The sequence below is a fragment of the Meriones unguiculatus genome, chromosome 11 (assembly GCF_030254825.1).
Source record: "Meriones unguiculatus strain TT.TT164.6M chromosome 11, Bangor_MerUng_6.1, whole genome shotgun sequence".
Lineage (NCBI taxonomy): Eukaryota > Metazoa > Chordata > Mammalia > Rodentia > Muridae > Meriones > Meriones unguiculatus.
The window spans coordinates 44,653,790-44,677,404 of NC_083359.1; the positions used below are offsets into that span (position 1 = coordinate 44,653,790).

Genomic DNA, 23,615 nt, shown 5'->3' on the forward strand with positions numbered 1-23,615 from the left:
CATGTGTGCACATGTGTAGGCAAAAGAATACCCCTCAGGTGTCGATCCTCAAGTTCCATCAACTGTTTTTTTGTTTTGTTTTGTTTTGTTTTGTTTTGTTTTTTTGAGCTAGGACCCCCCCCCATGCCTGGAACTTGCCAAGTACACTAGGCTGGCTCACCAGGAGAACCCCAGGGACCTACCTATCTCCATCACCCTAGAGCTGGGACTCCTTCCAATGTAGCCTCTCTGGAAAATATGTAGCAAGTATGTGGGGTTTAAGAGAACATTTTACCAAAACCAAAGTGTAATTTTTAGAGTCCCTAATTGTTTCTTGCCTTGCCATTATCAGGTAAAAGATTAAATAAGTGAGCATTTCTTTCTTACCCACCCCAAATAGGCATGAGCCCATGTGATAAGTAATGTGACATCTTCAAACCAGGATGGTGTTTTGAGGCATTTTATTTCCTGGGAATAGATGTTTGAGTTTTGATCTACTCTTCGCTCTATTCCCGGGAGTAGGGAGATGATCCTGTCTGCAGCTGTAAGGATGCCTGGCTACCCAAACCACAGAGGATGTTATTTTGCATATAGCAATAGCTTCAAGGTGTGCTTTTAAAGCTGGGGAATGCATGCTAAGTTTCTGGGTAACTCTTGAGAGCTTTCTGGGCACAGCCTAGAGGAAGATCTCCAGCACGGCTACAGTAGGAATACCATTCCTCATGCTAAGAAAACTCCTGACATTTCAACAGCTTTGGCTTTCTGTTTGGTAAAGTGAAATTGGAAAACAGCGGAAATTAGCCCAGCACAGTGTGGATGCCAGCCCAGAGGCAAGGCCTCTGATGCCCAGCTCCCCTGCTGCAAACCTGTGCAGTTGGAAAGGCTCAGCTGAGACGAGAATAGCAGATGCAGATGCTTAAGCCAAGGCTCTGTGCAGTTTTTTCTCCGTTCCACCAGGTGCTGCCAGAGAACATTGAGCAGGGCCAGGCTCCAGGCGAAGCGTGTTTGCAGCTGCTCTGGAACTCATGGGCTTGGAAGGCAGTGATTAAATGAGTTGTGCCGATGAGAACAGCCCTCACTCATAAACAGTTAAATATGCTTCCTAGTGCCTACCCCCAGCCTCCCATCTCATGTCAACATTTTGATGCACACTTGGGTTTTCCCATATGCTCACCCATCCAGCCTGTACATCTAGATCTCCAGCCCAAAGCTCAACTGCACACAAGGGTCAGTCTTTGGCTTTTCATGGAAGGGCACGACCTTGTGGCTGGGGCTAGTCCCTCTTCTGTAAAGGCTACTCATTTGTTTTGTTCTTTCCCAGACTCTGTGTCTGGATCAATGAGATGGAAGCCCTTGATCTGTGACTCTCAGAAGGTGCATGCTTGTGTCCCCAAGACTTACTGATCTATCTCCAGAGGTACAACGGGTGGTCACTACTGTGGAGTTGAGAGAGCCGCCCCTGACACTTCCTACGTAGGACCACGGACACAGTCCAAACACCGCTTAGTATCAAGGGGCAGATAACCCATTCTCGAGAATGATGTGGTCCAAAAATGTTAATAGTGTTAAAAGATGAGAAACCTCATCTTAATGACAGACATTTTACTGACAAATGGTTGTATTCCTCAAAACAAATCTTCTACACTGTGGTCCTTTTAGAAGATGCCTCTAGGTCATAGCTCAGAAGTGATGCCTTCCTAACATGTACTAGACACCACACATGGTAGCTCCATAGGTGACAAACACATTGCTGCCATGGTGTCTAGTCTGCTGGAATAATACCAAGTGTAGGATTATTGTACTATGTGATGGAATAGGTCTAGAAAACTGGCTTTTCATTCTCGGGGTCATCTGCTGCTAAGTGGTGATCCAAGTTTTGTGACCAGATACTATCCTTTGAGGGCTTGTGTTACTCTCCTATTTCAAATTGTGTACCAAAGGATTAATATGTAATTCCACATGGAAAAATAGAGTCTGGGTTCATGGTTCAGTCAGTACAGTCCTCGCTATAAAAAACATTGAGGATCTGAGTTCTATTCCCAGAATGGACCTAAACTGTCAAGCATTGGGACACATATTTTTACTTCCAGCACTGGAGACATGGAGATAAACAGATGCCTGGGGCTTGGTGGCCAACCAGCCTAGCCTAGTTGGTAAGCTTTAGCCCAGTCACAACAAAAGGTGGGGACTGGTAGCTTATCAAGTAAAGGTGTTTGCCACCAGGCTGAACACTTGAGTTCTAAGCCTGGAGCCACATGGTGGAAGGAGAGAAGTAACTCCCACATGCTGGCTTCTGACGTCCAGTCATGTGCTGTGGCATGTGTACCCCCTGAAACAGAAAATCAATCATGCATGTAAAATAACTTAAAAGATGGATGACACCCTGAGGAATGACAATCAAAGTGGTTCTTTGGCACACACACACACACAAACACCATGACGGGTTCACTTTCAATTCTCATAGCTAAATGAACAGGAAACAGGGAGTCAGAAGAAATAAAATCAGGAGGAAAATGAAATTTCTCAGAATCCATAGTGTCACAGTCCTTCAAAGCAAGTTTGAAAATGTGAAAATGACTCTCAAGTCATGCCTCAGGTTGTTTACTGCTACCTACTTGGTCAGGTTCCCTTCACAAAGTACCATAAACATCCTGGTGTAAAATAGCCTAATTCGGTCTTAGTGTTAGATGTCAAAATAATGAAATGAGGCTTACTGAGGTGAAATCAAGTAGTCCACAACGGAGGATGCTTTTGGAAGCTTGAAAAGTCTTGTCTGTTGCCTTCTCCAGCTCCTAGAAGTCTCTGGTCTCCTGAGTCCTCCCCGTTTTCAAAGCCACTAATGCCATATTTTCAACTCTCTCTCTTTGTGTTGGCAACCTTTTATGGATTCTATGTGTCTATTGTCCCCTCATCCTACTCAGATAGTCCAGGATGTCTGTCTTTCTCAAGAACCTGAACTGAGTCAAATCTAAAATGTCATATTCTCATCAAAGCATGTTCTTACAAAAGGTGTTATTCTGCCTGCCACATCTACTTTATAAAAACCACTAACAGATATGCTGGCTAGGAAAGGATGGGGTTTTATTGTCACTGGGCTTGGATGAGGGGAGTGTGTGTGTGTGTGTGCCTGTGTGTGTACACAAGTTTATATATCTATCTAATGCAGAGAATGCTATCCAGAAAAAAATGCTAATATTCACTATGGCAGGCCAGTATGGCCATTGTAAATTTGTAAATCATATCCCTCTACTCTAGTACCTAGAATGATATGTGGGAAAGAGTTATACTTTGTTGCATGCATTTGCTTTTCTATGTAATGCAAGTAGAGTGCAACCAGGACTAGAGGAAAGGGTATGTATGGGAGCAACCAGAATATAACAGCCTACCCACTCTCTTCCTGGTAAGCCTCAGGGTAGCACAGTGCTTACCCATGGGTTCAGGGATAACATGCAGCTGCACTGTTTCTGACACACCTTGCATACCCTGACAGATTTTTATCTGCCCACTGAAGGTCTAGTGTGCTGAAGGTCTTTCTCCTCTAGCAGAGGTGGGCACACTTAGCCCTCAGGCTGCATCTGGCACACAGACTTTGTTGCTGAAAAGAGTTTTATGGGAACCCAGTTGTGTCTGTTCCTCTATAGATAATTGATGACTGTTTTTTGTGCTATAATGGCAAGATTAAATAGTTGCAAAATAGTTTATATTATTAGTGCCTGGAATATCTCTACCTCTTTATGAAAAATAAAGTTGAGGAGCTCTTGCTTTAGACAGTTGTATGCTGGTGATTTGATTTCATGCTAACACAAAATTCGAACATATGGACTGTTCTAATGTAAGAACCCACCCAACCTTTCCTACAGTATCAGTAGTAATCAATTCCAAATTCTCTTCACAAGTAATGCTGGAATCAACTGACACAAACACAGATCCTTTAGAATTTTTTCCTCCAACTGTATTTACTGAGATAATTTGTGCTCAGCTGTGGTGATTTATAGATGACAGTAAAGGCAGAGATTTTAATAGTGTAACTGTTTCATTTTGAAATTTAAAAAGTTAAATATGTGTCTTCTGGAAACACAGTCAACGATTTGATACTGTCATGGAGTTTAGATGAAGGGGAGTAAGCACTAAACCTCTATAAATTATCCCATAAATATCCATAAGAGATATTGGGTGAGCCTGATCTGCTGCAGAGAAGTCTTGGCTCTTACCTCCCATATCTCTCGTGTAGCTCATGGCCTGCTCCGGGCATGGTGATATCTGTGTCCAGCAGCTGACTTTGATTTTCTAAGCTAACCAGGCTGGATCTGGATAGACAGTCAGAGTTGCTATCCACTACAGTAGTCTGCCTGCCCCTAACTGTTATGCTTGAATTGGGTTATACATGTGGTATATGCCCCACATGCTCTGCAAGGCACAGCACAACACAACTCTCGGCCCACTCTGTTGCTGCATGAGTTATGTCTCTTAGGGCTGTGAGAGGCTGTTTGGCAGAAGGAACCCAAGGAAGGGAAAGGTTATTCCGCCTCACAGTTTGAGTCCATGTTGTTGGGGAAGTCATCATGGCAGCAGGGGCATGAGTCAACTGGTCACATTACATCCATAGTTAGGAAGCAGAGCGAGGTGAATTCTGCTCTTCAGCTCACTTTCTCTTTGGTATTCAACCAGGTCTCCAGCCCATGGAACAGTACTGGGCACATTTAGGGCCATCTTTCCTTCTTTGCCAGGTACTCATTCTGTGTTCCCCTTGGGGGCATTTCTTTTTCTTTGCTGTCCTGAGCTCAACCTCACCCCCACTTCCCCTTAGGTTTTACTTCACTTTGCTCCATGTTTAAATGTGCTGCCAGCACCAGATTGCCCTGAGCTCCTCAGCCTCGCCTGATAAGGCTGAGCTGCTGTTGTCGCTCTAAGTAGATCAGCAGAGCATGCCTGTGATCAGGTTCTGGGGGGCTACAGGACCTCTCAGTCTCTGGCTGTTGTGATCAGAGGGCCTGAAGAATGAGAGCGCCTCTGATGCGTTCTTATCAGGCTGAGCCTAATGTCAACCCTGTTAGAGGGCCTGCGTCCGATCTGCCTGTAGCTTTGTTCTGAACCGTTCAGTAACAGCTCACTGGAGCAGAAAGAGCCCTGCGAATTGATATTATAAACCCGCATGCCTGTTTTATTCATTGCAGAGTGAACAGAATATAACACAAGTATTTATTTCTAGTGGTTAGAGAATGACATTTCTTTCCCTCTCCCCATTGTTGCGGAATGAAGAAAACAACACAGGGCTCCGCGAACACAATTGCGTTGAAAAGTTATTGCCAACTGTTCCTTGTTTCCATTATCTTCCACTCTCCTAAGCAGGAGATGTGCGTGTTGAATATGTATGTGTGTGTAATATATATTACATTCGTTTGGATGGTCTTAATAAAGAGTCACGGGCAATGGGATATAATCCAATTGCCGCCAGTTGGAGCTTCTGTCTCTGGCTGTTCCCTTGACCCTTCTACCCCTCCCCATTTTCATTGAAAGTTAGGTTTTCTAGAAAAATTCATGAGACTTTGTCATGTTTCATTCATCCTTTGCTCCTGGGCATTCCTCACTGAAGGTCAGGAGCTATGAAATTTCTCTTTTAGTGCCTTAGCTTTGATATGGCACAGGCTGGGCAATAGAGAAAATGAAGTGCGGAAAAAATGAAGTTACGGTAATGTCTTAAATGCAATGAGGGGCTGCTCAAGATGGGTCAGCAATGAGGGGAATGCTGCCTATTGTCTGAGCTGGTACAACTCTTACAAGGTGATCAAGGGAGGGACAGGGCATACAGGTAGTCTCAGCCACACTTAGAGCTACATCACTGTTGCTGTCTATATGATGATGATGGCAATGGTAGCAGTGCTGGTAATTGTAGATTATGCCACAAAAAGCATTGGCATTTGACAATTGATAACATATGTAATGGTCACCTTCATATTGCTTCTGTCAACAACTGTTCAAATGAGAGCTAATCTGTACTGGGTGATAGTTATGATTTAGGCACCGTGCCCCAAGCATTCAATCAAGCCATTGAACAAATGGCTCTCTATTGGAAATTCTGTTACTAACCCCATAATTGTAATGTAGACAATGAGTTATATAAGTGACTTACTGAATTCCCAAGTTTCATGAGAAATAAAACCCACAGATTAAGACTAATCATAGTCAATTCCTACTACAAGAGAGTTATTCCTCTTTTCTCAGCTGTTCATCTGCTGCTAAGCCCCAGTGTCTTAGATACATTCCTTTGGCCACGTGTCCATACCACCTCCACACTTACATATTCTAAAATTCGTTCCCAAAGGAAAACAATAACAATGGCAAGGTAGCTTAGTGGATAAAGTCACTTGCTGCCATGCCTGGCAATGTGAGTTCATTCCCCAGGACCCATGTAGTAGTAGAACAAAAGAGCCATCTCACACAAGTTGTCCTCTGACCTCCATGTATGTACCCTGACACAATGCCCCCCAAATAAAAAAATGTACTAACCTTCAATAAAGGTGAAAATTATAAGCATGCATAAAAATAGGAAACAAGTCTCCAGATTCTTGATGTCCTACTAATTAATGATTTTGCCCTCAAGAAGGGCAAAACATTCATTCATGGTCTGTCAGAGGGTACTTACAGCTTTGCAAAGTTTCAGAGTAAACAGTAACACATTGGTGGGGCTTGTTTTAACACCACTTTCCCAAAACTTATTATCTAGTAGAGAAATAGTCATAGAACAAAGCGTATGCCCTGGTCTCTCCTGAGTCAGAGTACTTTCCTAACACCAGAGTCTCCCAGAATGTACTTTTGGACCAACCGTGTTCTGCCATGCCTGCAGCTGTTCCTCATTGCTTTACTGTGAATCACCACCTCTAAAACAATTTCTGTGCCCACGAAATCCCAACATTGTTGTAGCCTGCCCTATTACCATTCTTCCTCATTATCAATGGATCCCACACTTTTCCTCCATGTTAAAACCCAAATGACTGACGCACATGCTCACTGTTCCTGATTCAGTGGGTCTCGGGTGCTCCCCTTCCAATGTATATTTCTTGAATGATTCCAGATGATTGCAATTTATTTTCTCCATTCCTATGTAGGACTAGATAGGAATATTGCTGAGTAACAAAATTGCCTTCAGGCACATCTCCTGAGTCCTGGCCTCATGGTGAAGAGGCTCAGACTCAACTCCTCAATTAGCGTGTGAATTAACTAGATCTTCCTTGGCTGAGGCGCTCCGAGCCTGGACTGTCGTTGTAATAACAGTAATCCCAAATATTACCTTCAGAAAGAAGTTTCAGCTGTGGAGCCTATAGGCATCAAGGCCCCAGATGCTGCCTCCATGGATTCCAGGGGTGCAATGGGAGCGTGCACTCTCAGTAAGGAATCTAGATTACCACAAACCAATTGATAGGCAGCACATCATTATTTGTTTATTCTATGAGTACTTGCAATGGTACCTATGAGCTAGTTGTGCCATCATGATATGGTTAATAAAGTCCCGATCCTCATAGAGATGGTGACACCCAGAACATAGCACAGGGAAGTACATGTATGGTGAATGGTTGGGTCATTACAGGTGAGTGAATGAAGAAGTCATGATGAGACAGGAAGAAGGACATGGTTTCTCAGAAGTCTCAGAAAGATGATACTAGATGAAATAAAGGCAGAAAAATGTAAAAGAATCTTTATATTTTTAATTTCAACTCAACACCAAGCTATGCTGTTGTTTTTGATGTTTTCTTAATTGAAAACTTTGATGTATCAGCCTGTAAAGTATATTTGTTAAAAGTCTACATTATCCAAAGCATAATTCTCTCTAGTTGTCAAGGATAATTTATAATCCCATAACCATGCACCATCCTCACATTATAAGTCAGGAAAGTCTTCAAGAGATTCAACAGTAAACAGGCAGTGTCTCCTTCCCCACTGTATCCTACAGACTGGTGTGTGAAGACTTGGACTTTATATGTGTTTGAAGTCTTCAGTAGCACCAACACTGTCCTCATGATCGTCTTAAAGCCTTAGTTCTTTTGTTACCTTTTTCCTTGATTGTACTATTGCTGTGCCCATTGCTTTACAGGTCTAGCTGTACATGCCTTTAACACCCGTGAGAGTAGCAACTGGATATCTTGGAGTTTAAATTTTTACATGCCTCTAATAAGTTGTTGGTATCGGTACCACCAACTATCAATCGTCCAAGATTAATAGATGTTTGGCTGCTTGCCAGTTAGAGTCTGGTGGAGAATACATATGTAGACAGTATCTGAACTATGGGCTTGAGTGGTGCAACTCTCAGAAACAAGAGGTAGAAAACTCACTGAATGGGCAGGCAGAAATATGTGCAAAAGCAAGACAGGCCATCACGTCCACACTGAGCATGAATTCAGCTTGGCTGGTTTCTGGTTGTATGGTTTGGGCTAACTCACTGGGCTGACATAGATAGCACTGCTAAGAACACAGTCCTTCTCTTTCATAAGGACCATCTTCAAAGAACATGAACTCAAATTCAAGAGGAGAGGAAGAGCCGGATTTCTCATGCATCCAGCAATGACTATAACATTCTCACTGTAGGAAAGTAGAAGAAATTAGAATTAAACACACACACACACACACACACACACACACACACACACGCTGGGCAGTGGTGGCACATGCCTTTAATCCAAGCAGATGCTGAGACAGGTAAATCTCTGAGTTTGAAGCCAGCCTGGTCTACAGAGTGAGTTCCAGGGCAGCCAGGGACAAATAGAGAAACCTTGTCTCAAAAAGCCAAAACAACAAAAACCACTTCTCCAAGTAGGCTATGGTAGCACATGCCTTCAATCTCAGCCTTAAGAAGCAAGAGGCAGGCAGTAGATTTAGATCTCTGTGAGTTCAAGGGGCAGCCTCGTCAACATAGTGAGTTAATAGGCAGCCACAGCTATATAGTGAGATTCTGTCTCAAAAACAAAATGAAACAAAATAAAACATTCCTCTGCAATAGAGGATAGAACTACTTCTTGCACATTCCTAGGGAAAAAAAAAGAAGAAGAACTTTCTCCTGCTCAACACTTGTTCTGAATCTTGGGCTGGAAGTTATTTCAGTCAGGAAGAAAGGAAGTGAAACTTGGCTGCTTCCTGTCTTCTTTCTATGCTCTCCCCTCAAAGGAGCAGCGTCCCCAGCCCTCCTTCTTCTCTCCTTGCCCTTTCTGTCCTATTAAACCCCCAATCTGAAACAATTGCTCATGCTTTGTATTCCGTGGAGCCGTAATATTGCCCAGCTATGAGCTCTGTGCAGCAGTTTGTTAACCGAAATGGGAAGTGACAGATTCAATAAAAGGAAATCTCTGTGCCAAGGAAGCAGATATTATTCCCTCTCACTCTCCCTTTCTCTCTTTCTCAGACGACTCTGTGCCCGGAATCCACAGACTCTTAGCTTACGGACATGCTGAGGCTCACTATTGATCCACGTCCAGTTAATTTGATCAGAATAGAGACTTTTATTCCCTGTTGTCCCTTCTCGTAGTGCTTAACTGATGGGATGGAGTGCTCTGGAGTCATCCCCAACCCCTGCTAATTGTCAGGAAAGAAGAATAGTGGAAGGGGACCGGGGTCCATTCTGGAGCGTAGGGAAGGCAATGGGTGACAATGTGGCTTTTACATGGATTCTGCAGAGTCAAACTCATATTTTTAGGCTTCAGTGGCAAGTGCTTTTATGCAATAAACCATCTCCTCAACCCTGTTAGGACACTTTTTGTGTAAAAGTGGAAATGATGATATTGATAAAAAAAAACAAACAGCAGGTGTGGAGCCCCTGTGAAGTGCCAGCAAGTGGTCCAAGCACATAGTGCTTATTATCCTGTGATAGCTCCACAATGACGCTTCAGAAGAGGCACTGAGATTATCCACATTGGGAGTTAAAGATAAGACCTACTCCAGATCTCACATGTAGGAAATCTTCTCTCAGGACTTTCTAGTGTTTGAGCTGACTGAAGGTTTATTCCATTTGTAAGAAATAAAAGGAGATAGTCTCAAAGTAGCATGACCCAGTTGCTCTTGAGGGAAACATCTTGTATTAATACCTGCTGCATTCCAGCAAGGCAGGCATCCCTAATGCAGTCTACTTTTCTGTGACTCCAGCTTTGGATACACTTGATGGCTACACTGACAATTTGCAGTATGTGCTGTTTCCTGTGAAGGATGCCACAGTCCACAGGCTGGGCATTCTTCTCCCAGGATTTCCCTCCCCTTGCTGCAACACTAGACCTCCACCACCATCTCTCCTCTATCTCTGCAGGGTTGTTGCTTCCAGAATAGTATATAGAGAGTTTTCTGTATCTTATTTTGTTTCTGTCTCTCAGTCTCTGGCTTTGTCTCTGTCTCTCTCTTTCTCTCCTTCATCCTACTTCTCCCTCTTCCCCTCTTTCCCTCTTCCTCTCTTCCCTTCCTTCTTCCTCTCTTCTTTCCTCCCATCTTCTCTCTTTCTTCCTCCTTTTCTATCTCCTTCTCTCCCCATAAGTTGGTCCAGGGATAGAAGTCAGTCTCCTCTGTACTTCACCATGTCTCTTAATTGCTCTATCATTCTCCACACACAGGCACACTCCATATACACTAACGACTCATATCCTAAGCTGGCCTTGTGTTCTCTGATGAAGATTCCTCATGAGATTATCAACTCATACTTGGACAATGAAGACCAAGATGTTTCCTATGACCTTATCCTTATCTTCACCTCCCTCCCACAGGCAGACTGAATTCCTTATCCATACAGAGCCTGAGGTAGTGAGGACAGGCCTTGGTGAATGATCAATACAGTTATCTCCCAACATCAGTAGGGACTGGCTCTGGGACTATTGCATAACTAAATCCAGAGACTCTTCAGGGCCCTGTGTAAAGTAGCAGGTTCTCTTCATGGAACCTACAACCATGTATCTTTATTGGTCCCCAATATGGTATAAATGATTCTTGCATGGGCTGTCACAAAAAAATCAGGTCTATACAGGTTGAGTACAAACACAGTTTTTTTTCTTCTGATGGCTGGTTTGTTTGTCTTTGAGGCTAAATCTCACTTACTTTGCCCAGGCTGACCTTTTATGATCCTCCTGCCTCAGCCTCTTTAAGTCTTTAGGATTATAAACTTGTCCCATCAGACCTAACTCAAGCAAGTTAGTTAAAAAAAAAAAAAAAAAAAAAAAAAAAAAAAAAAAAAAACACGTTTTTTTGTTTGTTTGTTTGTTTTCCCAATCAGAAATTGATTAAATACTTGGACAAAGGGCCTGAGGAAATAGATATACAATTGCCTGTCTACCCTAGCAGTTTTCTAACAGTTTAGAAAGTTACCATGGAAGAAGGTGTTGCCCAAAGAGAAAGCAGGTCCTGAATGTAAGTTGGGGTTGCTAGTTCTCTGTCACAGGTTGGGGCTTCATATGCAAAGTGAGGCATCTCCTGGAATCTGTGATTGACCCCTTTGCTTTCTCCCTGTGTTTCTCTGTTTAGAACCCTTTTGTCTCCTTCTCTTTGGGGATGTAGCCAGGATTCAATGAAGAGACAACATGTTATATGTCTCAAATCTTTCACCATTTAATTCTGTATCTGAAACTATTTGAAGTCACTGTCTGTCCCTGCCTCATACTTGTTGAGCTCAAAAGGCCAGGACTACAGTGGTCTGACCTTTGCCCTATAGCCTTATTTAATCAGACTGAGTTTTGAATAAGGAATTTTTTTTTACCTTCTTCTTCCTCTTTCAAAGTGTAACAAAAGATGGTTCTTTTATTACTCTAAAGAGCTTACATGGACTATTATCATTGTCATTCTTTCTCTCCCTTCTCCTCCCTCCCTCCCTCTCTCTCCACCTGTCTCTGTATTCCTTTCTCTTCTCTTCTCATAAACTCAGACACAGAATCCTCTAGAACCCCTTTACCAGCAAACATTGCTTTTTTTTTTTTTTTTTTTTACTGCTTGTTTGCTTTGCTGTGTACGTATGTATAGAGGCCACAGGTGAACTTTGTCTTCCTCAGTTGCTCACCATCTTTTTTATTTAGTGAGAGACCCTGTCTCTCTGGATCTCTAACTCTAGATCACTCTCATTTGGCTAGATCACCTGGCCTGTAAGCCCCAGAGCTCAGCACATCTTTAACTCCCCAGTGATGAGATTATAGCACACAGCTTTTTACATAGGTTCTTGGGAATCAAATTCTGATCCCCATGCTCTGTGGCACGTCCTTTACCATTGAACCAACTCCCCAGTCCCTAGGTGCCATTTTCTAACATTGGAATAAAACTTGTCCCTACAACCTGATGCTGCTCTTTAGTCTTTTCTTCAATGACTCTCTAGCTAGTCAGTGAACACAGACTTACGATATTTTATCTTGGATATCTTGCTCTTGTTCCTGTTCAGTCATCTGAATTTAAGGAGACACTCTACCCCTCAGTGTTGAGAAGTGTACCCAGATCACTCCCTGAAGAACTGGGTACACACAGCAGCTCTGAATGGAGCCAACTCTAATGTGTCTTGTCAGGCGCTCCCAGCCTTTTGTTTTCCTGCACATTTGAATAATATGCCTGATTACCATGGCAAACGCGGCACGCAGTGCAAGCTTGGAATCCTTGCCTAATTAACCATGTCTAACACGGCCTGCTGCCCTGTCCCCTTCTCCTCCACCAGCACAGAGTGAAGATTCTTTTATCTTTCTTCAAAACTGACTTGCTTTCCTGACCTTCCAGTGGCTTCTGCCTTCTCTGTTTACCTCCTGTGCCTTCCTAAGACTGTTAATTTTCAGTGGCACCTCCTATGTGGTAGTAATTAATACATTGAACGTTGAAGAAATAGCTGTGCTTTATGCAAAATGCTAATGGAGGTATTTTTTCCTCCACTAATTATACCACTGTATTTTACTCATCTACATTGACCTAAAAGGATCTTTCTAGTTCTTTCTTGCTGCTTCCCTCCCATTTTATTCTTTTCCTTTTTATTATTTTTATTGGAAGAGCCAATACAGTTTGCGGACCATTTGGGCAGCAGAATATGAGATCATTACAGTCAGAGGCTGTCACTTTTCTCTTCAGAGCCTCTAATGTAGCATGGGTATGTTTGCTGTCACTCTTCTTGTTCAGCATTGGACAACCCTTTGTTAGATGTGAGTCTCATCTGTTGGGGACATGTGCTCTCCCTGGAATCTAAATATTCTGCGTTGGTAATTACCCAGATGGGGCCCTTCCAGGACTCCTTACACAGAGCACTAAAATCCCAGCAGAGTGATACTAGCTCCTCACCCTGTTTTAGGGCAGCGGACCCCTTGCCTCCTCCACACAGACCCTGGATGCATTTATCACCTTCCGCTTAGGTTTAGTACATAAGCTGTAACGAATAGGGGTTCAAAGAGCTGGAGGTATGTGGAGGAGGTCGGTGGTTACTGCAATAAAAACAGGAGCAAAGAGAACAGCGGCTGTGAAGGACTCTGGCTGGAATAATGATGATAGAATCGTCTGAATCAATACGTCTCTTGTCAGACGCACGTCTGATGTTTGAATCAACCAGGCCTTTCTGAGAGAGATTTTCTCAAGAATATTGAATTATTTATTATTTGTACCCCCTTTCTTTCTGATGATTTTTTTCCCTCTGACTTAGTAAAATTTGTTTTTCATGCTGCTGGTTTCAATGTTGTCTACTCTTTGATAAATAGCAGTAATTGGGCATATAGCAGAAGTCCCGTACAAATGTGCGACTTCAATTACATCCAGAGCATTTTTTTTCTTACATTGATTTTTTCTTATACAATCTGGTCTCTATAGCCCATAGTGCTGAGTATTTTAAAGAATTATTCTTTGTCTGCGAGTGTCAGCATGCCCTCTATGTATCTTTTTTAAAAATGTGATTTTTCCCTTTGCTCTATGTCATAAGTGCTAGGGGCTGGGAAATGGTGAGCTATACCTGACCAATCCTGCCAGTTCTTCTCACCTGGCTGCTGCCCAGACTTGCCACTGTGTGTGACATTCCAGAGTGGTGTTCTAAGTAAGGGAATGGTGAAGACAAAGAAACTGGTGTGCAGAAAAAATTAGAAGATAGGGGTTCCTATGAAAAAGAAAACCAAAAAAGAAGCAAGAGATATGGTGCATTATTATCAATGGTTTAAAAGGTATTTTTTGGATAGTCAGTGTTTCTCACATTGAAGCACGTCTTATTCGAGACTCTTGAGTCCTGGGTGTTTGTAGTCTGTGTTCTCAGCTAGCTCAGTCATTGTTTTCATAGAGCTGACTCTCTGGACACCACAAACATAAGCTCCCAGGTTTTAGTCAGAGCCTGTATGAGTTGTAAATGGTTTGGGCACAGTGACATTTCCTGGCACAGCCAAGGCTTATAAGGCAGGAATCTGATGTTGGGCAAATTTTAAATAACTGCTTGGAGTGACGAGAATCTACAAGCTGTAGATATAAGCGGGTGCTGCAAAACTGGGGGTGTCCTAAGGTTTCAGAGACTCCAGGCACACCCAGAGTCCAGCCATGGCTTCCCACTGGCCTGGGGGCAACCCCCTCCCCACCACCACTGCAAATAACACCTGGCCACTGGGGTCTCTGAACCACTGTACGCTGCTGCCATCAGCATTTTGTTGAAGAGTGAAATACCATGCAGGTGTTGAATTATACGTTTAAGGCCACGTAAATTGAAGATTCTGTTTTAAAAACTAAACCAAGACAATAAAGATTTTGAAGGGGAATTGAGGACGTCAAGTGCATTTACAGGTAAGGTACGAACATGCATATTGTTTTATTCTATCCCCAGTCCCCCAAGCTTATCTGTGTTTTTTTTCTTCAGAGACTGGAGCCTAGCATCAAACCCATGTGAGTTTGATAAAGGAGTCGAATGCTAAGTTATTATGCCGCAGGTGATGACTCTGAGACATCAAGAGACAAAGAGGAATCAAGTTGGTGTTAGCTTCATCTGTGCTTCTGGACTGGACTGTGTTTCTGCATGTGTGCCTCTGTGTGTGTGAGAGAGAGAAAGAGAGAAAGAACGTGCACCACTTGGATAAAACAGCCTCTTTCCTCCCTAGTGGACTGCCAGGCTCAGCCTTCAGACACAGCCTTATTGTCTTAGATTTCTTTCCCTATCATGTAGGTGTCTATTCCACGCCACCCACGCAGGAGAGCCAGTGAGCTGTGAAATATATTCATTGTTAGAGTACCCAGGAAATGGCGGCAGGCATTTGCAGGTAATAGCGTCGGACAGGCAAGGGAGACCGCCAACATTACCGGCATTATTTCGGTTGCCTTTTTCATTATAGGTTCGGGAAATAGGCAGCAATTCGATTATGGCATGATTTGGGGGTGGAATTGCTTGCACCCCTGACCCCGTCACTGGGGGATCCAGTTAGAAGTCAGCTCAAATAAAGTTTATAGTGCATTAACTGGACAGAGCACAGCGTCACCCTTCAGAGCGTGATTTCTCATCTCCCAGTGGTTTGTAACTGCAGCACAGATCTATCTGTACCTTAAGGCACAGGAAGGATTGGCTGAGATGTATAGGAGTGAGCAGAGGCAACCAATGGCATACAAACCCCTCCCCTTCCATGTGCAGCTCTGGGCTCCTCAGCAGCTTTCTGAGGCAGTGTGATTAATAACACAGAGACATCCTGCTTGTTGGATTATTAATTTCCTATCCTCTTTGCCTTTTTTTTCCCTTGGTATATATTCCTGATGCTCTTCTTCTGCCCGTTTGCTTTTTTTCTTTTTTTTCTGCCCTTTGCAAAGCCTGGCCATCCCTCCTTTTCCCTCCTGTGGTCACCCTCTTGCCCATGGAGCTAATCTCTAGCATGTAACACTGACACCGGCCACTCAACCTTGTGCCTGCTTGCTTCACACTTGTGGTGAGTGTATTGCCTCCCACTGGGGATTGTGGTTGAGAGAGAGAGAGAGAGAGAGAGAGAGAGAGAGAGAGAGAGAGAGAGAGAGAGAGATTTGTACTTTGCTGTGCTTTGGATTTTAGCCTTTTGTTAGGGGTGCCCTACAAAGCAAGGCTGGTTAGTGAATAACTGTTCCTGACCCCAATCCTGCTGTCACACAGAGAAATCTGATCTCTCTTTAAGCAGTCACATCTCTTCTCACCAGTTCTGCACACCAAGAGTGCACATCGCAAAAGACTGAAAGAGGACATAAAAGGAAATCCTGGCAGGTTGTCTTATAGCTGTTGTTCCTCAGAGATACTTGGGGTAACTGAGTTTTAACTGACACTGAATCAAGGAGTGGAATAATGGGGAGTTAGGAGGCTTCAACAGGGCCTTGAGAGATGTGGGGTACTTTGCATCAAAACTTCCATCAGCAGCTGTACTCTCAGGTTGCCTGTTTTATATTTGTGCTTGGGAAGAAAAGGAGTGCTTGATGCTGACTGGGGAACAGCTGGACATGCAATGTGGTTCAGCTTCTTCTGTCGATGGATGCATTGTCTGTTGGGGGGGCATCTCTGTTTCAATTTGCTGACCTGCTCATGTGTCAGGTTGTTAGGACAGTAGTGGAGCAGCAGGCAGGACTTGCCTTCCCACATTCCACAGGGCCCTAAGTGGCTCCAGCTCTCTCATCTGTTTCTCTAAAGGTTTCCTTGCTTTCCTCCCAACTCTTTCCCCTCTTGGAGATTAGGATAATTCACAGAGAGTGGGATGTAGTTTGCACAAGCTGCTTTTACCCTTACAGGGTACATTCTTATGGAAAATGGAGCCCTCCCCACCCCAAGAACTCCATCTTTTCTGCAGATCACCTTAAAACAGCAAAAAGCCAAGAGGATGGAACCAAAGGGATTTGACACAATTGTTCGTTTTATTTACATAACAAGTGCAAGGCAGAAAAAAATGCCTTCCAAGTTGATTATCTCTTTGGTTTATTTTGAGTGTGAATATGTTTGCTTACCCATGTATAAAATGTTTGAAAAAAATTTCAGTGAATTCTCAGGAACAAGAATACTTCTCTGGGTTTTGTTTAGTTTCACTTTTTTTTTTTTGCCATAAAAAATAAAAAAATGCACAAAGAAATCAACGCTGAGCTTCACTTGCGCGGTTTAGCTTTAACTGTGTCATGAGGAATGTGATAAGTGGTAAGGTTTTGTTTATGTAACACCCACTCACAAGGTGTGCACTGGTTGGCTGTTTATTTCCTCTGTTTACATTCACCAGCAGAATAAAGAAATAAAAGCTCTTATAGGGGCTGGCAATATTCTACCTTTGCCTGTTCAGAACTATCCTGCTGTCCTAAAGGAAACAGGTCAGGAGCCAGTTCCGGTTACCAGAGCTTGAGATCCCCAGTTAATTTTTCTTCAGGTTTTATCTTTTCGTTTGGGAATAACAGGTGGGATTTTATTTTATTGGTTTTTATTTATTTTTTTTAACTGGTGGCCCACTGAGACATAAAATTAAAGAAAGGAACATGAAAACTTATCCTTAAATATAGAAAAACAGGATGCTTAGAAGTTTGGGCATAAATAGAAATATGTTTAAAGTAGCAGTAATACAGTACAATACACTCTTCTGGAACTTTTAGTTTGAAACATACAAAAAAAACTTTTAATACATCGGTAGTAAGAACTGATTTTTTGTTATTAATGTTATTCTGGGGAAAGACATATATCTATATTTATATACATTCACATATAGACACATATAAGTTTCTAACACACATAGTTGAGAAATAATCTTATTTGGGCAGTTAAAGAGAAGTATGACTTTTGTGTCTCAAATAATATTTTATTAGTATTCATTTTTATTATGTTTTTATTTATTTTGTCTTGTATCAATGTGTGCTGGAGGGGAGGTGAACACATGCATGCCGCAGTGCATATGAGGTAGATAAAGCACAATTTGTGGGAGTTCTCCTCCTCTACCACGTGGGTCCCAGGGATCAACTCAGGTCATGAAGCTTGGAAGCAGGTATCATTACCCACAGAGCCGTCCTGCCAGCTCAAATAATCTATCTATCTCTTTCTTTCTTTCTTTCTTTCTTTCTTTCTTTCTTTCTTTCTTTCTTGCTTGCTTGCTTGCTTGCTTGCTTGCTTGCTTGAGACAAGGTTTCTCTGTGTAGCCTTGGCTGTCCTGAACTTGCTTTGTAGACCAGGCTGCCCTTGAACTCACAGAGATCTGTCTGCCTCTGCCTCCCTGAGTGCTAGGAATACAAGTGTGAGCCATGGCACCTGGCTGATCATTTTTATTGTATATGTAGCATGCTTAAATTCCAATATTGCCTACTGCTTCGTTTTTTTAAATGTGGGATTTTGACACAAGCTTAAAGAGAGAAGTGTGTCGTGGATGTCTTTCGTTATTACTGTTTATAAACCTTCAAGGGAGAAAACATCATATGTGATGAGGGACAGTCCATCTCACTTTTAGGACCATGAGAGCTCTGCTGCTCTTATGTTTAACTTTGCTTTCCTAGACCTTCTCCCGCCCCCCCCCCCCCTGCCGCCCGGATCCATGTAAAGGAAACCTGCTCAAAGCCTATTTTGCACTAGAGAAAGATCAAGGCAGAGGGGCCTTTCTCTCAAGCACCTAAAATTACATTCCTAACAGAATGAATCACATCTGGACTTTAAATACCATCTTATCCCTGCACTTCTCCTTTGTTTCAAAGTCTGTTAATGTTTCTTTGTGGTAAGCTGGGCTCTCCTTCATTCTGTTACCAAACTCCTCCAGATAAGAATCTGAAAACAGTGAAGTTGGTAGTGGCCTGATCAGGGCTTTTAGAAAACCGCCTTTATAACCACCCTGAGCAGGAGCTCCATATTTTTGGAAAAGACTCTTCCCCTCTTTAAAGACTCCTCTTGAATCAGGGCAAGATGCATCTCTTACCTCAGAAACGGCTGCGTAATTGTTCTTTAAAAAATGCCCTGTTTTGTTTCTATTTTACCTACACCAGACATAGAAAAAATGCATCTCTTCCGCAACCATAAAGCAAACTCCAAGGTTCTCCTGTGTTTATAGAGATCAGATCAATTGTTTATGTGCAGTGATGTTCAACGGTTTAAGGAGCAGCTGGGCCTCAGATGTTGGAAGAGAGACCCATGGTGATAACAAACTATGAATAGCCAGGCTTATATCATTAGGGGAATAATCATTTTAATATGCTCAAGAAAAAGTCAGTCCACTGTCATCATTTGTCTACCCTTGCTGGGTCTGGGTCCATACCTCTGCAAGGCAAGCCTAACCACAAAGACCTCTTGCAGAAGTGATTACTGCAAATTGAGTCTTTTCTCTGCTTGACAGTGATCCAGCCATTGTTTCCCCAGTTAATCCTCTTCAGCAATTTGCCTACCATCATTGCTAAGGAGAGGTGATTGGAGAAGAGTTGCAAGGCTCCACTTAACATCAGCTCCAGGGCATGGGATGCTCTTCACTTGAGCCTAGCCTGTCTAACCAGGCCACCTCACCAGCTTCTCTAGCTGATGAGTGATTTCAAACACCTACTTGAGTTTTAAGCAGTTATCTGGTTCCCTGTGCAGTAGAACATACAGAAGAGAGAGAAGGGGGCTTGTTTTTTAATCCGGTCAGTTAGGTACCAACAAAGCAAAAAACACTTGGTCCCATGAGTAGTATTTTCCCCTTTCCTCCTGAAAGGACCCACAAGTAGTGAATGGACCACATCTTGGTTAGGAGCTTGAGCTTGGCCTCTGGAGTTGCAACACCACAGTCCTGCAATTCGAAGCAGGTGGAGTATGGAGCAGCACACGGGATCTCAGACTTAGTGTTAATGAGCATGGAATCTCAGAAGTTTGACTCAGAAGGTCTGTGCTGCAACCAAGGAGTTTGTGCTTGAGCAAACTCCCAGGTGTTTCTGACTGTGCTGTTCAGAGAGCCAGGCTGAAGAGCAGATGGGCATGGACAGGTTGAGTCTTTCCAACCTGTGGGATGCTTGACATTTTAACTGACCTTTCCTAGTCTGTCCATATAATCTGTCTGATGGCTTCTTCCCTCTGCTCAAGCTAATGTCTGTGTTCCCAAAATATACTTGTTTCTCCCTCACTCATCTGGAATGTTCTCACTCATCTTTTAAGTTTTAGCTTAAGAATAGTCTCATCTGGGACATCCATCTATATTGGCTGTTCCTTCAGGTCTGAATCCCTGTATCTCCTCATAGATCCTTAACTGATGACCCTATCAAACTGTTCATATGTCTTTCTTTTTATCATCATTGGTCCCTTCATTAGTTATTTTTATGAGGCAGACGTTGGCCATGTACTCCTTTTATCCCAACACTTGGCAGGCAAATGAAAGTGTTGCCAGTGTCAGGTTAGTCTTTTCTCCATAGAAAATAGACACAACACAATACAACAGAATAAAAAATGTGTGTTCTTTCCCCAACACTGCCTTTCGGTTGTTTTTAGCAGTTACACCACACAAGTGATTCTTAAAAAATAATTATTAAGTCTTTCTGAGGCCAGTGTGAATCATGAGAATAGGTATCTAATGGTAAAGATCAGATGTTGGAATCAGAAAACCCCCAGTATCTGAGTGTTTGTACAACTATATATGAGTGTTTTATTTGTTTTGGTTTTGCCTGGAGGGCAGTTCATTTCCTTGCTCTGAAACTCAGTCCTGCCCATCTTTATAATGTGCCTTTGTAAGCAGCCAGAATGATCAGCACTAGAGGCAGCTCGGCACTGCTTCTGCTTCCTCCCACACAAGTGATACAAATGTGTCCTACACACACTTGTGCCCTTGCAAAACATCAGTGCATCAGAGGACTGTGTTATTTTCTTTGCTGTGTCCTGAAATGTTCACACTTGTTACAAGATGATTGAAAGTGGAGAAGAGACCCTTCAGGAACTTTAGGGAAACTGAAGAAGGGCTTCCTCTGTCTGCAGGAAATACGTATTTTCTTCTGTATTGGAGTCACAGGAAGAAGAGGGCTTGGTAGCATGCCACACCACTCTCTCGGGCTCTCTCCAGCATCCTGTTTGCCCTTTCTCAGCCTGCCGGACTTCATGGTGTTTTTGTTTTTTAATGTTGTTGTTGCTGGGAACATTACGGGTTTTCTGTCCTTCTCTGGAGGGCTTCACATCTCTCCTTTTCACCCTGTTCCCTGTCTTTGGAAACCACTGATTCCTAAATGACTCATGGTTTTGTCTACTCTTCTACCAGATGTCCTCTATGTGTCCACAGCACCACCTGTTTCTCCTGTATTGTACTAAGTACCCAGTTCAGTGCAGTATACAGCAGGCAAAAAGGAAGTCATTGGGTGGCTGGGCAGGGCACAAGGCGATAAGCCAGAGCTGTCCTGTAAACACAGGACACAAAGAAAGGTGGGATGATAAGGTAACATTTCCCTTGAGGAAAGTAGAGTCTTCAACTGTTAGAAAAGGGATAATAATAGAATGCAGGTCATGTACTCAACTTCCGTGTTCCCCTAGTCTTTACTTTGTGGCAGTGTTTATTTGCTGTGTATTCTGAGACAGTCTTGTTGTGTAGCTCACACTAGCTAGGAACTCAGGATCTTCTTATTTCTGCCCTGCAAGTACTAAGAGGGTAGATGTTGGAAACCATGCTTACCTTCTAGATATTCTTCTCTTGCCTCTTAATGTACTTCCCCTTCTATCCATCCCTCCTTTCCTCCAACAATTACCATGTTATACTATGTGTTGGAAACCTTTGACAAACTAGAGAGTTCATCAGGAAACACAATATTCAAGAAAGCCCTGCCTTTCAGGAGTTTCTATTGCAGCCTTGCCTCTGTGCACAAACTTTCTACCCATTATTCTTGAGCATTTCTTGGACAAGGGCCATCTTTTATGCCAGTTTGTCCCAACACCCAATTCAGTTCTTTACTGAATCTGTGCTCAAAAGAAATTGACTAACTGAATTCTCCAATATTTGTTTCTGATTTTTCCACTAACACTATAGAGCTGAATATTGAGCACAGAAAACTCAAATATTTCTTAATTCATAATAATCCTCATAGTAAGTGTAGATATTCTAGCTTTGTGTCTTTTCACATAACCATTTCAAGTCTAGGGAGGAGCTGTTTGGTTATTTATCCCCAAAGGTCAGGCTGCTGCAGTTCACTGAAGGGAATATTTTGAACAACTTACCTGTGAATTAACGAGCTACACATCCATTTGGTACCATTTTACCTCATTAAAAATTGAGAGTGTGATGAGTGATGGAACATTGGATTTCAAGTTCTATGACCAAACTCCACATTTGAACCAAAAGCTAGCACAATGGGTGGATAGCTAATCATGTGTTAATCGATTGGCCTTTTTCAGACTTGGCTTCCTCGTTTGCTAGAATCAGGCCTGGGCATTCTGTGTGTGCGGGGGACATGTCTGGAACAGAGCCAGCATGGTATCTAAGTATTTCAGTTAGCTTGGTGTTTGGACTGAGATACACATAACCATTTAAACTTCAATGGAGAAAGCAAGCTTTGCTTTCTGATCTCCCCACCACCACCCTGCCTCATGGAATTATAGCTCACATTAGAGCAAGGCCTAACTTGGTGTGACTAGAATGCCAGCTTCTCATCAGCAGTGACTAGTTGTTTACACTGCTGGGGTTTCACATGACTGTCTCATTGTGTCCTTCTCCTCCTTTTAACCCTGTACCTTGCTCTTACTTATGCTTTCCACCATTTCTGATAAAATGTCCATTAATTACAATTTACCATTGATGTAATTAAATCTCCAGGCAGAAGGGATGTGCACCCACCATGAATATCATTTTCGTGAATATTAAAAGAAACACACATGTCCATTAAGGTATGTCAAGGTTTTTTTTCACATGGCATTGTTACCTACAAGCTTCATGCTTAATAATCAAGTTATAGAACAAAACAAAACACGGTGAGAATAGCCATCACATAATGTTTTAATAGTAGACCCAGGGACTGTGTGTTGGAAATGACCACAACCCAGTACTTCCTCTCAGCTTCTGACCAGACCACTATGTGGGTCCCAGTTTGTAAGCCAGGACTGTTACATGCTCTGTTCTAGACCTGCATTTGTAAGTGGTAGCAGGAAGTCGGCTTTCTTCGTCAGTACTCCCCTACCACTGAGTTACCTACCATCTCATTTGCAGGGGTTAGTATTCATGTGACACAGGGACATCCTTGTTAGAGACTTCCTGAGGTTTCCACCAGTGGGCAGACTGTGGCCCATGGAGACCCCCCCCCTCTAACTTCTGTGCCCAGGGGCAGGTGTGCTCTCCAACCTTGGCAAGAACCCTGAAGTTTGTGCTGCTCCTGAAGAAATCCTCAGGGTCTGTAGGGAAGCATAAAAACATCCCATATCACCTGTCCCTTCTAGGAACTGTACCTGGAGCGGGCATCCAGCCCTCAAGAAATTCACTTGTCTTAATCCAGGTCCTTATTTTAAGCACAGGGCAGGGAGGGCTATGGCTCACAGGATGTGTTAGGCTTCTGGAAGAGGGGTAAAATTAACTTCCTGGGAAGAAGCGGTTCTGCTACCCTGCTCATCAGGCTGGTCTGAAGCATCTAGGATCCTGTGCCTAGAGAATAATGTATATGTGATTTTAGCTACTGTGTCCAGAGCACCCACTGAGGTGTCTGGGGATGAAGTTTCTTAAAGGTATAGGCTCCCCTGTCTCGGGATAGGTTTTCAGAAGGCTTTCCTGAGGACCAAATGTAACTTCTGGACTTTGATCTGGTGGTCAGCGTACAGC

The 23,615-nt window shown here is 43.0% G+C and overlaps 1 protein-coding gene across 37 annotated transcripts in view; it reads left to right on the forward strand.

Annotated features, from left to right (window-relative positions):
• The window catches only part of Rbfox1 (RNA binding fox-1 homolog 1), a 1,697,412-nt gene that overhangs the window by 1,416,527 nt on the left and 257,270 nt on the right, over positions 1-23,615 (forward strand). Inside the window, exon 1 of one of the 37 annotated variants that reach the window (XM_021645264.2) lies at positions 15,650-15,830. The exons of the other annotated variants lie outside the window; for them this stretch is intronic. The gene's annotated coding sequence lies outside the window, so the exon portion shown is untranslated. Of the gene's footprint in view, positions 1-15,649; positions 15,831-23,615 lie in introns of those variants that run through there. 37 annotated transcript variants of the gene reach the window in all.